This window comes from Symphalangus syndactylus, chromosome 3 (assembly GCF_028878055.3).
Source record: "Symphalangus syndactylus isolate Jambi chromosome 3, NHGRI_mSymSyn1-v2.1_pri, whole genome shotgun sequence".
NCBI classification, from domain to species: Eukaryota; Metazoa; Chordata; class Mammalia; order Primates; family Hylobatidae; genus Symphalangus; species Symphalangus syndactylus.
This window is the reverse complement of record NC_072425.2, coordinates 137,461,472-137,476,873: the sequence shown is the minus strand read 5'-3', so window position 1 is coordinate 137,476,873 and position 15,402 is coordinate 137,461,472. Positions and strand designations below refer to the sequence as shown.

The 15,402-nt window shown below is 36.1% G+C and overlaps 1 protein-coding gene across 5 annotated transcripts in view; it reads right to left on the bottom strand.

The window, feature by feature from the left end:
* ARHGEF12 (Rho guanine nucleotide exchange factor 12) overlaps positions 1 to 15,402 on the bottom strand; it is a 154,032-nt gene that overhangs the window by 98,065 nt on the left and 40,565 nt on the right. Inside the window, exon 1 of one of the 5 annotated variants that reach the window (XM_063636590.1) lies at positions 5,946 to 6,132. The exons of the other annotated variants lie outside the window; for them this stretch is intronic. The gene's annotated coding sequence lies outside the window, so the exon portion shown is untranslated. Of the gene's footprint in view, positions 1 to 5,945; positions 6,133 to 15,402 lie in introns of those variants that run through there. 5 annotated transcript variants of the gene reach the window in all.

Here is a 15,402-nt window from a genome sequence, read left to right as displayed (position 1 = left end):
AATTCCTGGAAAAAATTCTACCCTGGGAGGGTGGAGGATGGTGATTGGCCAGATTCCCCATTAAGGGAACATAGCTTAATTTTCCATCAAATTAAACCCAAATTTAAATAAGTTCATCATCAGAACAAAGGTTTCTTAATTCTTATTAGAAAAAAATCATTCTGTGGAACTTGTATATAAGAGATGAACCGGCTAGAATAAACATACATTATAGAGGTAAGGAACAATACAGTAAACTGTGTCACATTTCCTGCGGTTAGCTTCCCTGAAAAATATTCATTTGGGAAGAATGGTTAGTTGAAGAACACTCAAAAGCCTCAAACTACATTTGGTAGTCAAAAATTATGCTAGGTGATAGCTCCAAACACATCATCCATTATCTATAAGAACAATAATTAACAAAATCGTTACAATAATAGCTAAAACTTGAGTAGCTTTACTTGCATACTTACAGTATCTGCTTTAAGTACTTTTTATGCATTAATTCATTTAATTATAACAATAATTCTATAAGTAAAATGTTTAGCCTTGTTTTATTGAAGAGAAATGTGGGGTTCTGAAAGGTTAAGTAACATATACAAGTTATATAACTAGTAGAAGAGGGAGCTTAGATTCAAAACCTCACAGTCTAACTAGAACCCTTGCTTTCAACCCCTGGACTACCACCTTACAACAGAAACCATTATCATCTTCCCTTTGTACAGTTTTTTATTAATAGTTAACCAAAAGCTTTCACAACTGAGACTCAGAAAACTAGATCTAGTATAATGACAAGATACTTAGGTAGAAAGGTATTCATATCCCGTTATACAGTTTTAGGAAAAGATAAGCCAATAGAAAGAACTCCCAGTCCTACACAATCTGTATCTCCTAATCCCAGAGCTCAGTGGATAATTCAGTTAATATCTATGTGCCATATGGGCAACTTGCCAGCTATACATTTAAAGAGAAACATGTCTCCACCTGAATGGCAACATTTCTGCAAACCACTCATTCCTTCAATAAATATGTGTTCAATTCCAGGTAAAGATGGGAGAGAGCAAAAGCAATTCTATTCCATTAGCCTTCCTCAATACTAAAAGCAAAAATAGAAGGCAGGAGGAGCATGAAGGAAATGATTATGATCTCAAACATTAACTACAAAACATACTTGCCAAATCTGTTAAATTCTGGAGTGATACCAAGGAAGTCTGGTAGGCTTTGACCAGGAAACGGATTTCCCTAAACATAAAGATCACAGGCCTGAAATGCAGATCCAACTATCCTTTGATTAGAAAGGCACTACCCAGGTGTGCAAATAAAACAAAGGAGTAGGGGACACTGTAGAGACCCGGAACAGCAGGAGGAGAAAAAATAAAGAAAACATAATATGACACATTCTTAGATTTAGGATACTCCTGGATATCGAAGGGTTATCTGCACTCCCATGTTTTTTGCAGTGCTATTCACAATAGCCAAGATTTGGAAGCAACCTAAGTATCTATCAACAAACAAATGGATAAAGAAAATGTGGTACATATACACAATGGAGTACTATTTAGCCATAAAAAAGAATGAGTTCCTATCATTTGCAACAAGATGGATGGAAATGGAGGTCATTATGGTAAGTGAAAAAAGCCAGCGACAGAAAGACAAACTTCACATGTTCTCACTCATTTGTGGAAGCTAAAAATTGAAACAACTGAAATCATGGAGACAGAGAGTAGAAGGATGATGATCAGAGGCTGGGAGGGGTGGTGGAGGGTGATTATAGTAAAAAATAATTTAACTGTACATTAAAAATTACTAAAAGAGTATAACTGGATTGTTTGTAATACAAAAGATAAATGCTTGAGATGACAGATACCCCATCTACCCTGATGTGATTATCACACATTGCATGCCTGTATCAAAATATCTCATGTAATCCATAAATACATACATTCACTAGGTACCCACAAAAATTAAAAATAAATTAAAAGACTACCTGAAAATGTAGATGACCTAAAAGTAAAACCCAAAACTATAAAACTAGAAGCAAAGAGGTGTGACCTTGGGTTAGGCAAATATTTCTTAGATATAGCAAAAGCACAATGTATAAAAGAAAAAATGATAAATTAGAATTCAAAGTTTAAAACTTTTGCTCAAGGAAATGTGAATTATATCTCAATAAAAGTATTAAAGAGAGAAAGAGGATGCTAAAAAAATGAAAATACAAGTCACAGGCTGGGAGAAAGTATTTCTAAATCATATATCTAAAAGGACTTATGGCTGGGCACGGTGGCTCATGCCTGTAATCCTAGCACCTTGGGAGGCTGAGGCAGGCAGATTACTTGAGGTCAGGAGTTCAAAACCAGCCTGGCTAACATGATGAAACTCCGTCTCTACTAAAAATAAAAATAAAAATAAAAATAAATTAGCCAGGCATGGTGGTGGGCACCTGTAATCCCAGCTACTCGGAAGGCTGAGGCAGGAGAATCGCTTGAACTCAGCAGGCGGAGGCTGTAGTGAGCCGAGATTGCACCATTGCACTCCAGCCTGGGAAACAAGAGCAAAACTCTCTCGCAAAATAAAATAAAATAAAATAAAAATAAAATCACTTATATCCCAAACATATAAGGAACTCTTACAACCCAATAATTAAAAGCTCAATTAAAAACAAGATTTGAACAGATAATCCACAAAAGAAGACATATGGATGATAAAATAGGCACATGAAAATATGTTTAACATTTTTAGTCATCAGATGAAATGCTAATAAAAACTACAATATGATACCATCACACACAAAGTAAAATGGCTAAAATTAAAAAGACTGACAAAACCAACTATTAGTGAAGTTGTGCAGCAACTAGAATGTTGCTAATGGGAATGTAACACAATACAGCCACCTGGAAAAACAGTTTGGCAATTTCTTAAAAAGTTAAAATATACACCTACCACATAATCCAGCCATTCCACTCGTAGGTGTTTACCTAAGAGATGAAAGCTTATGTACACACAAAAACCTGTACGTGAATGTCCAAAGCAAACCTATTCCTAATAGTCTAAAACTGGAAACAACCCAAATGCCCATCAACAGCTGAATGGATAAACTGTGGTATATCCACACAATGGGATATCATTCAGCAGTAAAAAGAAATGAACTACTGATACACAGGAACACAGACAAATCTCAAAATAATTATGCAGAGTAAAAGAGACCACATAGAAAAAGCACAAACTATGTGAGTTCACTTACAAAAAGACATGCAAATTAATCTATAATGACAAGAAAGAAAGCATGAAAATTCAAACTACTCTATTAGGACCAAAGACAAGTCAATGGGTACACCTGGGGATAGGTGAGGAGGGGCGGAGGGAGGGAGAAATTATGAAAATGCACAAGGAAACCTTTGTGGTGAATATGCTTATTTTCTTAATTGCGATGATACTTTCCTAATCGTGTATATATATCAAAACCTATCAAATTATACTCTAACCATAGGCAGTTTATTACACACCAATTACATTTCAATAACTGTTAAAACTCTCAAGAAGCCTAATGTTTAAATGAAACAAAACTACCAGTAAATATTATGTTATACCTTACGAAATATCTTGTAAGCAAAAGACTCAATGGTCTGAATATTTTCTACTCACTGTAAATTTACAGCATTTGAGACTATACAGTGACACATAAATAAACAAAAAAGAAACTTTGCTGCTTTTTTTCTTTGCTTATATGGAATGCTTTAGTAAAGTACTTTCAAATAGAACGCTGGGTAAACAAACCTATGGTTAGCAAGTTCTATATTACCAATAATTTTGTATGGGGGAATTCCAGCAAACTTCAGATTACTTGACTACGTTTGATTGTTTCGTAGGTGTTCTTCTTTTAAGATTCTTACACTTAGTTCCTTAAAGGATCACTGTAATAGAAAGATTAATAATTTTGGCCCCCAGGGAATCTTTTGGTGTTAAGAATTATGAAGTTACTTACATATTTTGCCAATGTACTATACAAGTCTATTATTTATTCATTCATTCATTCAAAAAATTAATTTATAATTGCATACTATGTAGCCAGGCTCTAGTCTAGGTCCTTGTGACATATTTGGGGGAAGGGAAGAAGGAAGATGACAGACAGTAATAATCTTAATAAATAAATGTATATTGTATGTAATGTTAGAAGATGATATGCACTCTATCACCCTCCCCCTCCCCACAACACAATCCAACATGTACAGCAGATTATGAAGGATCAGTAATGGAAACTAAATATAATAAAAACACTAAAGTAATGAGAATTGTTTCCATAGACCGTATGTGAAAATCTCTTACACTGAATAGAATCATGAACCAAGGTTGCCTAGTCCAACCCTCACACTTTACAGATGATGTTAAATGATTTGCTCAATCACTCAGTTCTTGCACAGATTAAAGATTAGGATCCCTATCTCCTTTTCACTCATGGCATCACTATTTGTGATGTCAAATAATCATGATAAAATGCTTTAATCTACTCATATACAAACAGTGGAAAGAGCTTTAGAGTCTGACTGACCCAGGCTTCATCACTTCATGGCTTTGTTACTTATGGTAAATTACTTAACCTCTCAAAATGTAAATTTTCTCATCTATAAAAGAGAATGACAGTTTTTGTTTGCTTGTTTGGACTAATGTGCATGCGATAACAAGAATGACAATAATTTCGTGACTAGGTTGTTATGAGGATTAAATGTAGTAGCTTATGTAAAACACCTACATGTCAGTACATAAATATATAACACTGCAATACTTACATGCTTGCACCAAAAATGGTACATCATATGCATGAGCTTTTTATATCTTCTACTAGACTATAAACCTGATATACATCTAAAGAACCAAGCATAATGTAAATGCTCAGTAAGAATTTGTTAATTTGTTAATACTTCTGAGGAGTCAAACGGCTTTCAAAATGTGGCAAACAGTATGATAACTCATATCACCATGATGGAAATAATCAAATTAACTGAAAGCTCCATAGTACGCTTCAACATGTTTTCAGTCTGTCTTTCCTAAATAGAGGAAGTCTGTAGCACTTAAATGCTTTTTAATGTCATAAATTATGGTCCTAGCTCTTTCTGTCCACAAGAAAATAATTCTCACCATGAAAAATACTTTCAAGAGAAAATCAAAAATATCTTCAGCATTTTATATTACTTCTTTTCACATTCATCCCTTGGTTCCTGTATTTACAGCTATAATTGGAAAGAAAAAGAAAGCAGAATGCAATTCCAGTGCCATCACAGCAACTCGGCAGCTTCTTCAAATTTATAACCAACATTTTAGCTGACAAGAGCAAAAATACCACAAACTGAACAAAGGATAAAATAATTCAAGTTGATAAGATTGTTTGGTGCCATGGATACCACGTTTTCCAATGATTATATATTTCAATTTAGTTTCCAATGCAAAAACAGGAAGATTACTCTATAAAAACATTCCCTTCCCCCACTGTAATATTAATCCCCACCCCCTATATCCCACCCATGGTCTCTTGGGTATCAAAGGGAAACAACCATCCTGAAGCATGAGATAATTAAATCACAATTCACAGAATAATACGTCAAAGCCTCTAAGATTCAAGAGAGGTTATGCCAATTCAGTTCTAAAAAGGTAACATAAGAATGCTGCATCCTATTCTTTCGAATAAAGATATCCTTGCAATGCTGGATGTTAAAACCTTTGTTCTAAAGCTAAGCAATTAAGGCATGGATTTTCAAAACTAGGAATTTTCTTCCTTAGGTCAAATTAGGTTTTTTAAAATATGATAAAAATCCTAAAAGCTGTTGTGAGAAATAATAATGAACAATGTAAAAATATCCTTTTCCTTTTTATTTTATTCCTGTTACAGGTACATCCCTTTCACTGAAGCTATTTTTCTACCATTTTGCTCCATTTTATACACGACCCAGAAAACAAAGACTGCAGTAGATTACCTGGATCGCCGGACAAATCAGCAGACAAGCAAAAGCTCAAAAGGCTCGTTTCCATGGAGTAGAAGAAAATGAAATCCTCACCAAAATACCACTCCCTTAGCAATCCTAAGCTTTTTCTTTATATATACATTCGACATCCCTGGAAAGGCATTTGTCAGATGATTTTACTGACCACAAGAGGGATGATAAGAAGAAACCCCACCTCTTCTCCCACCCCCAATCATCTACCATCATCATTCGAAGCCCAACACTGCGCTGCTAATGGAAAGACAGAGAACAGCATCCATGTATATTTCCCTAGAATATCACTCAGGAAAATATACAGAATATAAAGAAAGCAAGGATTTGGCTGATAATTCTCTAGCAGAACAGGCCAAATAGCTCCCATAAAATTAAAAATACTTGCAAAAAAGATCCAATTATAAAGCCACAAAAAAAACCCTAATTTTCTTCTTGAATACAGTATGATTTTTAAATTGGGAATTTCCCAAATACAGTGCCAAAAAATGGAGTCCCTCAAATACCTTAAAATTCGGTTGTTGTTACTGCTCCTTTTCCTAAAGCCAGATAAACCAAGTAAGTTAGGATTTACAAAAAAAAAAAAAAAAAAAAAAAAAAAAAATCTCCTTTTGTTGCTAGTATTACCCCTTCAAAGAGAATCTGGGACAGGAGGTGGGAGTAGAGGAGAAACAGATTTAAAACATGGGGGGAGGAAAAATATTTTCTGCCCCAATAAGCCTAATTAAATCTGTAAGCAAGACTGAGAGGATTGAAATTTCTTCATGCTACTCTGTCTGTTTGTGTTTGATTATTGTGAATCTTCCCAGGTCTCAAACTATGCCCTAGGCATTATGTCTGGCATTCTGTTAACTAGCAGCCTGGCCTCTTACAGTAGAATGAGGGAGGAACAAGAGACAGACTCATACAATCTAATCCCTAGAAGCCATGTAATTTTGCTAAAACAATAATTTGCCTCAAACACTGCTCTAAAAAATGCATTGCTATACTAAGAAGACTCAGCCTCCACTTTCCTTTTCTGAAGCATCAACCCAACTTGACAATTTGCAGGCACACAATTTCTGGGATCAATATATAAGTAATGAATGAAAAACATGTTGTTTATAAAACATATTCCTTAAAACATTTGAATACATCTAATTTTAAGTTAAATCCCAGTAATCACTCTATCCACATAAATTATAGCTCAAAGTTCTGTGAATTTTGAAGGAAATCACAGAACCTCAAAACTGCAGTTAGTCATCTATGAAGAATCAGCTTTCAGGGAACACATAACTTGGCAAAGGTAGTCACCTTGTAAGTAGTTACTAAAGAAGTAGTTACTGATTAAGCAAATAGTCTAGATTTGCTAAAAACAAATCAGACTAGACTACCGACTGTGGCTATCATTAGACTTCCTCCACCTATACCGAGGCCTCATGTTTCTCTGATGCTTGGCACTTTCTGACCAGCCCACGTATCCTAAGAAACACGAAGCTACCTATACGTCAAAGCCTGTGTTGGCTAATGAGGCAATTTCTCACACAGGACAGCTTAGAACTTGAAGCTAACTAATTTCATGTCTCAACATCTCTATCATCCTAGATCACCAAACAAAACTTTAGTCATCCATTAATCATGTGACATATCTAACAAAATCTTCCACTGTTCCCCTCTCTATCAAACTTTTTCACTGTGTACTCTAGGACAGGGGTCTCCAACTCCTGGGCCACAGACAATACTGGTCCATGATCTGTTAAGAACCAGGCCACACAGCAGGAGGTGAGCAAGTGAAGCTTCAGCTATATTTACAGCTGCTCCCCATCACTCACATTACCACCTGAGCCCCACTTCTGTCAGATCAGTGGCAGCATTAGATTCTCAGAGGAGCAGGAACCCTATAGCAAACTGCACATGAGAGGGATCTAGGTTGCACGCTCCTTATGAAAATCTAATGCTTGATGATCTGTCGTTGTTTCCCATCACCCACAGATGGGACTGTCAAGTTGCAAGAAAACAAACTCAGGGTTCCCACTGATTCTACATTATGGTGAGTATATAATTATTTCATTATACATTACAATGTAATAATAATGAAAATAAGGTAGACAATAAACGTAATGCACTTGAATCACCCTGAAACCATCCCATTACCTGTCCTCCCCCAAACACCCTCCCAGTCCCATTGAAAAACTGTCTACAACAAAACCGGTCCCTGGTGCCAAAAAAGTTGGGGATCGCTGCTCTAGGACTCTTTCTACAAGAAACCAAACACCACTACACTCTTAACTTCTTCACAGAATGCACTCCAAACGCTGCCTTCACCAACACCTGGCTCTCCCCCAAAGACACTGTTTCCCTTTTTTTTTTGAGACAGAGTCTGGCTCTGTCGCCCAGGCTGGAGTGCAGTGGTGCAATCTCTGCTCACTGCAAGCTCTGCCTCCCGGGTTTGCGCCATTCCCCTGCCTCAGCCTCTCAAGCAGCTGGGACCACAGGCGCCCGCCACCACGCCTGGTTAATTTTTTGTATTTTTAGTAGAAACGGGGTTTCACCGTGTTAGCTAGGATGGTCTTAATCTCCTGACCTCGTGATCCGCCCGCCTCAGCCCCCAAAGTGCTGGGATTACAGGCGTGAACCACCACGCCCGGCCCCCTTACTGCCTTTTCTAATGGAAGCCACTCCTTATTCCAAACCTCAATGCTTTCAGAGCCCAGAGGAAATTTACAATTTTCTTAATTTTTCTGAATATCCAAATAACCAATGCACATATCAAATGGTGCTCAACTTTAAGGAAATGTAAATTAAAACCACAATGAGAGAGAGAGAAATAGAATGAATGAATACATACAGTACTCATGAAGATATAAAGCACCTAGAAACTACATCCGCTGATCAGACTATAAATTGGTACAATCACTCCAGAAAATTATTTGGTACAATCAGCTAAAGCTGAACCAGCAAATTCCACAACTAGGCAGAAATGTATATGTATGTTCACAAAAATACATGTCCGTGAAGGTTCCTAAACAGCACTGTTAGTAACAGTCCCAAACTAGAACTATGTAAATGTCCATCTGCAGTAGAATGGATTTTTAAAACTGCAGTTTATTCACACATTACAGTATTAATAATGCAAATGAATTATGACCACTCATAATATACAGATAAATGTCATGAACAATTCAAAAGAAAGATGCTAGATTAAAAAAGAGCACATACTGCACAACTCCATTTCTATAAAGAACAAAAGCAGTCGAAAGTTAAACACAGAGTTACCATATGACCTACAATCACACTCCTAGGTATTTACACAAGGGACTTGAAAACTTATATCCACGCAAAAACCTGGCCATGGACATTTACAGCAGCTTTACTCCTAATGCTAAAAACTGAAAGCAACTACAATGGCCTTTAATGGGGGAATGAAAAAATAAATTATGATTCATCCACACGATGGAATACTACAACAAGTTTTAAAACAAATGAATTATTAATTTACACAACATGGATGAATCTTAAATACATTTTACTACATGAAAGAAGCCTGATACAATCTTTGGATTTTTCATGTATTTTACTACATGGAAAAATCCAAAGACTGTATCATTCCATTTATACAACACTCTGGAAAATGCAAAAGTAGAGAGACAGAAAATAAATTAGTAGTTGCTAGGGACTAGAGGAGAGGAGAGGGTTTGACTACAAGGGGATGCACAGGGGGACATTTAGGGTGCAGGATCTGCTCTGTATATTAGGGTGGTGAATACATGACCCATTGCATTTGTCTGAACCCACAGAACGGCACAGTACAAAGAGTGAACTTCAACAAATGTTAACCAAACAACAACCACTAACATCAACCAAAATGTCAGAGGATCCCAAGATGACATGTGGATTGCAACGAATGAAACTAACTGCATTACAAATCTATGACATAATTTCACTGAAGGGGCGGTGAAAAAGGAACTAACCTAACAAACTTTGGAACACGGTGTTTTGACTTGAAATTGTAAGGCTAATGACAAAAGAAACTGTACATAAATACTGTACTCATGGGGTATGGGGTAATAATTCTAAATTTGCTTTTCATGTGTACATAGGTTGAACAAATAAGTGAATGGATAATGGGGTGGCTGGGGCCAGGTTTCTCATGGTCAGACAAGGGAGTCACAGATTAAAAAGGAGGACTAGAGTGAACCTTGTGGTACTGGATTATAATCAGAGACATCAATATCAACTCATGTTTAACTTAACATATATGCCAACTGATACATACAGAAACAATTAGAGATGTATGTGTATACATGGGTTAGTATTCACACAGATATTACCTAGCTCTGTCCCCTGAGAGGGCCTAAAAGCAACGATACTCCAATAGCAATGAGCACACCTGGTAACTACATTTTGGTTCCTAAATAAAAGGAATGCTAGTTCCTTCAAATGGCTGATTCTACAGCTGGCGCAAAGAAAATACAAGATGAGCCTGCAGCATCTTCTAGTACCACGTCAGGAGATGTTCAAAAAACAAAAGGATAGGGGCATATGAAAGGGACATAAACAGTAACCGGAAAACCTTCCCAATAGTCAAAGTTGGAACAATTTAAGCAAAAGAAAAGAAACCTAGCATTAGAACTCAAAGTATAAAATAAACATACATGAGTCCATACTCATATAAATGACTGAATAAACAGATAAATGTGGGGAAAGATCCAAATCTTCCTTACAGAACAATTTCAAACCATATATGTAGATATCTCCCCCTTCCCAAAGTGCAGGTTGGACTTAGTAATGTGTTTCCAAAAAACAGGGTATAGTGAAGAAACCTAGCAAACACTATCTTAACCAAGTGGTCATAGTTAACATCACCAGTGATGCCACGTGGACATCATGCACCCCGGATGAGAGGAAAAGAGGATTCTTTCCAAAAATGCATAACCCAGTCTAATACTGAGAAACAGCAGAAAACCCAGACTGGGGGACATTCTACAAAGTCCTCGGGGATGGCAAGGTCGTGACAAACAAGGAAAAACTGAGAAACTGTCACAAACCAAGAGACTGGGGAAACATGAAAACTATAAGCAATGTGGTATCCTAAATTTGATCCTAGAATAGAAAGAGGCCATTAATGAAAAAGCTGGAAAAATCCAAATGAAGTATGAAGTTAGTTAACAGTATGTACTAAGGCCGGTTTCTTAGTTTTCACAGATATACCACAATAACGTAAGATGTAAGCAATAAGGAAAACTAGGTGTAGGGTATATGGGAACTCTATGTGAGTTTTCTGTGTTATTTATGCAACTTTTCTCTAAATAAAAAATTAATCCAAAAAAAGTTTAAGGATTAATTAGTCTATGGTACTAGAAGTCAGAATAGTGGGTACTCTCAGGGGGCAGTGAATTTAATTGCTGGTTGAAAACATTTCCACAAAGAAAACTCACTTCACTGGTGAATTATCACAAGCATTTAAAGGAAGAGGTAACAATTCTACACATGACAAATGAAAGTGAAAACACATGACACTTCCCAAAAAATTTTCTGAGGCCAACACTGTCTCAGTATCAAAACAAGGCAATGACATTACAAGAAAACTAAACACAAATATCCCTTAGGAACAAAAGAACAAGAACAATCATCAAAATATTAGTAAACCAAATCTATCAATAAATAAAAAGAATAATACATGATACATAATAAAGAGACCATTAGGATAAACCAAATGGGGTTTATCCTAAGAATGCCAGGTAGGTTTAACACTCAAAAATCAATGTAATTCACTGTATCACCAGTCTAAGAAAGAAAAGCCTCAGATGAAAATACCTCCTGGCAAATTAAAAGAAAAAAGAAAAAAGAAAAGCCATATGATCATCTAAACAGATACAGAAACAGCATATGACTAATTCAATATCTGTTAATTATAAAATTTCTTACAAGCTAGGAATAGAAGGTAACTTCCCCAAACTGATAAAGAGTATGGAAAAAAAAATCATACTTAACGGTAAAATACTGAATGCTTTCCATAAGATTGAGAACAATGCAAAGATGTCTACATGTCTGCTTTCACCACTTCTTTTAACATTTCAGCCAAATGAGTAAGACAGTGAAAATACATATATAAAAGGCTTACACCTTTTAAATGAAAGTAAAACTTTTTAATAACATGACATTATGGAAAACTCCAAAGATCTATATTAAAAAAGCACCAAAAAGCAAATTTAGTAACAGTATGTAAGATCAACATACAAAAATCAATTGTATTTCTATATGTTATCAATAAAGAATTAAAAATTAATTTTTAGGCCGGGCGCGGTGGCTCACGCTTGTAATCCCAGCACTTTGGGAGGCCGAGGCGGGCGGATCACGAGGTCAGGAGATCGAGACCACGGTGAAACCCCGTCTCTACTAAAAATACAAAAAATTAGCCGGGCGTCGTGGCGGGCGCCTGTAGTCCCAGCTACTCAGAGAGGCTGAGGCAGGAGAATGGCGTGAACCCAGGAGGCGGAGCTTGCAGTGAGCCGAGATCGCGCCACTGCACTCCAGCCTGGGCGACAGAGCGAGACTCCGTCTCAAAAAAAAAAAAAAAAAAAAAAAAAAAAAAAAAATTAATTTTTAAATGCTATTTATAACCTCAAAACACATAAACTTAACAAACCATGTGCAAGCCCTGTATGCTGAAAACTATGTAATGTTTATAGAGAAATTAAAGAAGACTACTTAAATGGAGAGAGAGATTATGCCAATGGATTGGGAGACCAAATTTAAGATGTCAATTCTCCACATTCTGATCTAGATTCAACACAATCACAAAATCCCAGCCTGTTTTCTGTAAATAGAAATTGACATGCTGACTGTAACATTCATATAGAAATGCAAAGATCTGGAAGAGCCAAAACAATTTTTAGAAAAACAACAAAATTGGAAGACTTATATTACCTTATTTAAGGACTTAAAGCTAAGGTAATAAAGACAAAAGAACAGGCATATTGATCAACAGAACATAATAAAGAAACCATAAATACAACTATGCATAGACAGTCTATTAAGTTTTTAACACAGATGCCAAAGCAATTCAATGGGAAAAGGACAGTCTTTTCTGCAAATGGTGCTGGAAAACATGCCAAAACACTCACAAACTTTAATCCTTACCTCACACCATATACAAATGTTAACTTGATATGAATCATAGGCCTAAACATAAGAGCTAAACTATACAACTTCTAGAAAAAGGAGAACATTTTCTGCAACCTTGGGTTAAGTCAAGATATTTAAGACAGGGACCAAGAAGCATGAACACAAAATAAAAAGTTGATATGTTGAACTTCATCAAAATTAATAACTTACGCTCTTTGGAAGGCATTGTTAAGGAAATAAAAGGACAAGCCACAAACAGAAAGAAAAACGTTTTCTAAATGTAACTGACAAAGGACCCATATCTTACCTCTCAATAAGATAAAGACAAGCCAACTTCTTAAAAGATTTGAAGACACTTCACAAAAGAGGACAAAAGGCCAATAAGCAAATGAAAAGTCCTCAGTATCATTAATCGTTAGAGAAATACAAATAAAAAGTAGAGTGAGATGCCATTCACACCCACTACAATGACTAAAATTAAAAAGACTGATACTACCAAGTGCTGATGAGGATGTAGAACAAGTAAAACTCTTCTACATTTCTAGTGGGAATGTAAAATGACAGAGGCACTTTGGAAAACAATTTGGCAGTTTCTTATAAAGTTAATTAAGGCCAGGTGTGGTGGCTCATGCCTGTAATCCCAGCACTTTGGGAGGGTGAGGTGGGAGGATCCCTAAGTTCAAGACCAGCCTGGACAACATAGTGAGACTCCATCTCTAAAAAAATAAATAAAATAATTTTTTAAAAGTTAATCATATATTTACCATATGACTCAGCAATTCTACTCTGAGATGTTTACCAAAGAGAAAGAAAAATATATGCCATACAAAAACTTACAGAAAAATGTTCAGATTTATTCAAAATAACCAAAAACTGGAAACAATCCAAACCTCCACCAACAGGTCAATGGATAAAGAAACTGATTTATTCACACAATGTAATACTATTATGGTAAGAAAAAGGAACAAACTACCATTATATGAAACAATTTGGATGCATCTGAAAAGTATTAAGCCTAAAGAAAGAGAAGAAAGGCTGGGCATAGTGGCTCATGCCTGTAATCCCAGCACTTTGTGGGGGTCAGGGCAGGAGAATCACTTGAGCCCAGGAGTTTGAGGCCAGCCTGGGCAACACGGCAAGACCCCATCTCTATAAAATACTAAAAAATTAGCTAGGTGTGGTGGTGTGCACCTGTGTGGTCTCAGCTACTTGGGAGTATGAGGTGGGAGGATCACTAGAGCCCAGGATATTAAGTCTGCAATGAGCTGTGTTTGCGCCACTGTACTCCAGCCAGCCTGGGTAAGAGAGACTGTCTTAAAATAAAGAGAGACAGAAAAGACAGACACAGAAAGATTACATACTGTATATGATTTCATTTACATGAAGTAGAAAAGGCAAAACTATTTTGACAGAAAGCAGAGAGAATTTTTTGGGGTGACGGAAATGTTATATATCTTAATTATGCTGGTTGTGATGGTTAAAAAGTTTACACACTTGTCAAAGCTCATCAAAGTACACACTTAAAATGAGTGAACTTAAGGAAGTCAGTATATCGAAGAGGCCTGCACTCCTATCTTTATTGATGCACTATTCACAATAGCCAAGATTTGGAAACAACCTAAGTGTCTATCAACAGACAAATGGATAAAGAAAATGCGGTACATATACACAATGGAGTATTATTCACCTATATAAAAGAATGAGATCCCGTCACTTGCAACAAAGTAAATAGAACTGAAGGTCATTATGTTAAGTGAAATAAGCCAGACACAGAAAGACAAACTTCACATGTTCTCATTCATTTGTGGGAGCTAAAAATTAAAACATCTGAACTCACGGGATAGAAAGATGTTTACCAGAGGCTGGGAAGGGTAGTGGGAGGTTGGGGAAGTTGGGATTGTTAAAGGATACAAAAATATAGTTCGATAGAATAAGATGTAGTATTTGATAGAACAGGGTGATTACAGTCAACCATAATTTACTGTACATTTAAAAATAACTAGAAGAGTATAATTGGAATGTTTGTAACATAAAGAAAGAATAAATGCTTGAGGTAATGGATACCCCATTTACCTTAGTGTGACTGTCATGCATTGTATCCCTGTCTTAAAATACTGCATGTACTCCATAAATATAAATACTTATGCCCATAAAAATTAACAATAATATAATGGTGAATTTTATATGTAAATGATATCTCAAAGTCTATTTTTTAAAAGATAAAATGAAGGAAATAAGTCTCAGTGTCTAGAATTTAAATTGCAGATAAACTGATCAGCCTCTGTAACTTCCTACTTAAAATAGGAACCTGAGTTGTTCCCTTAGATAAACA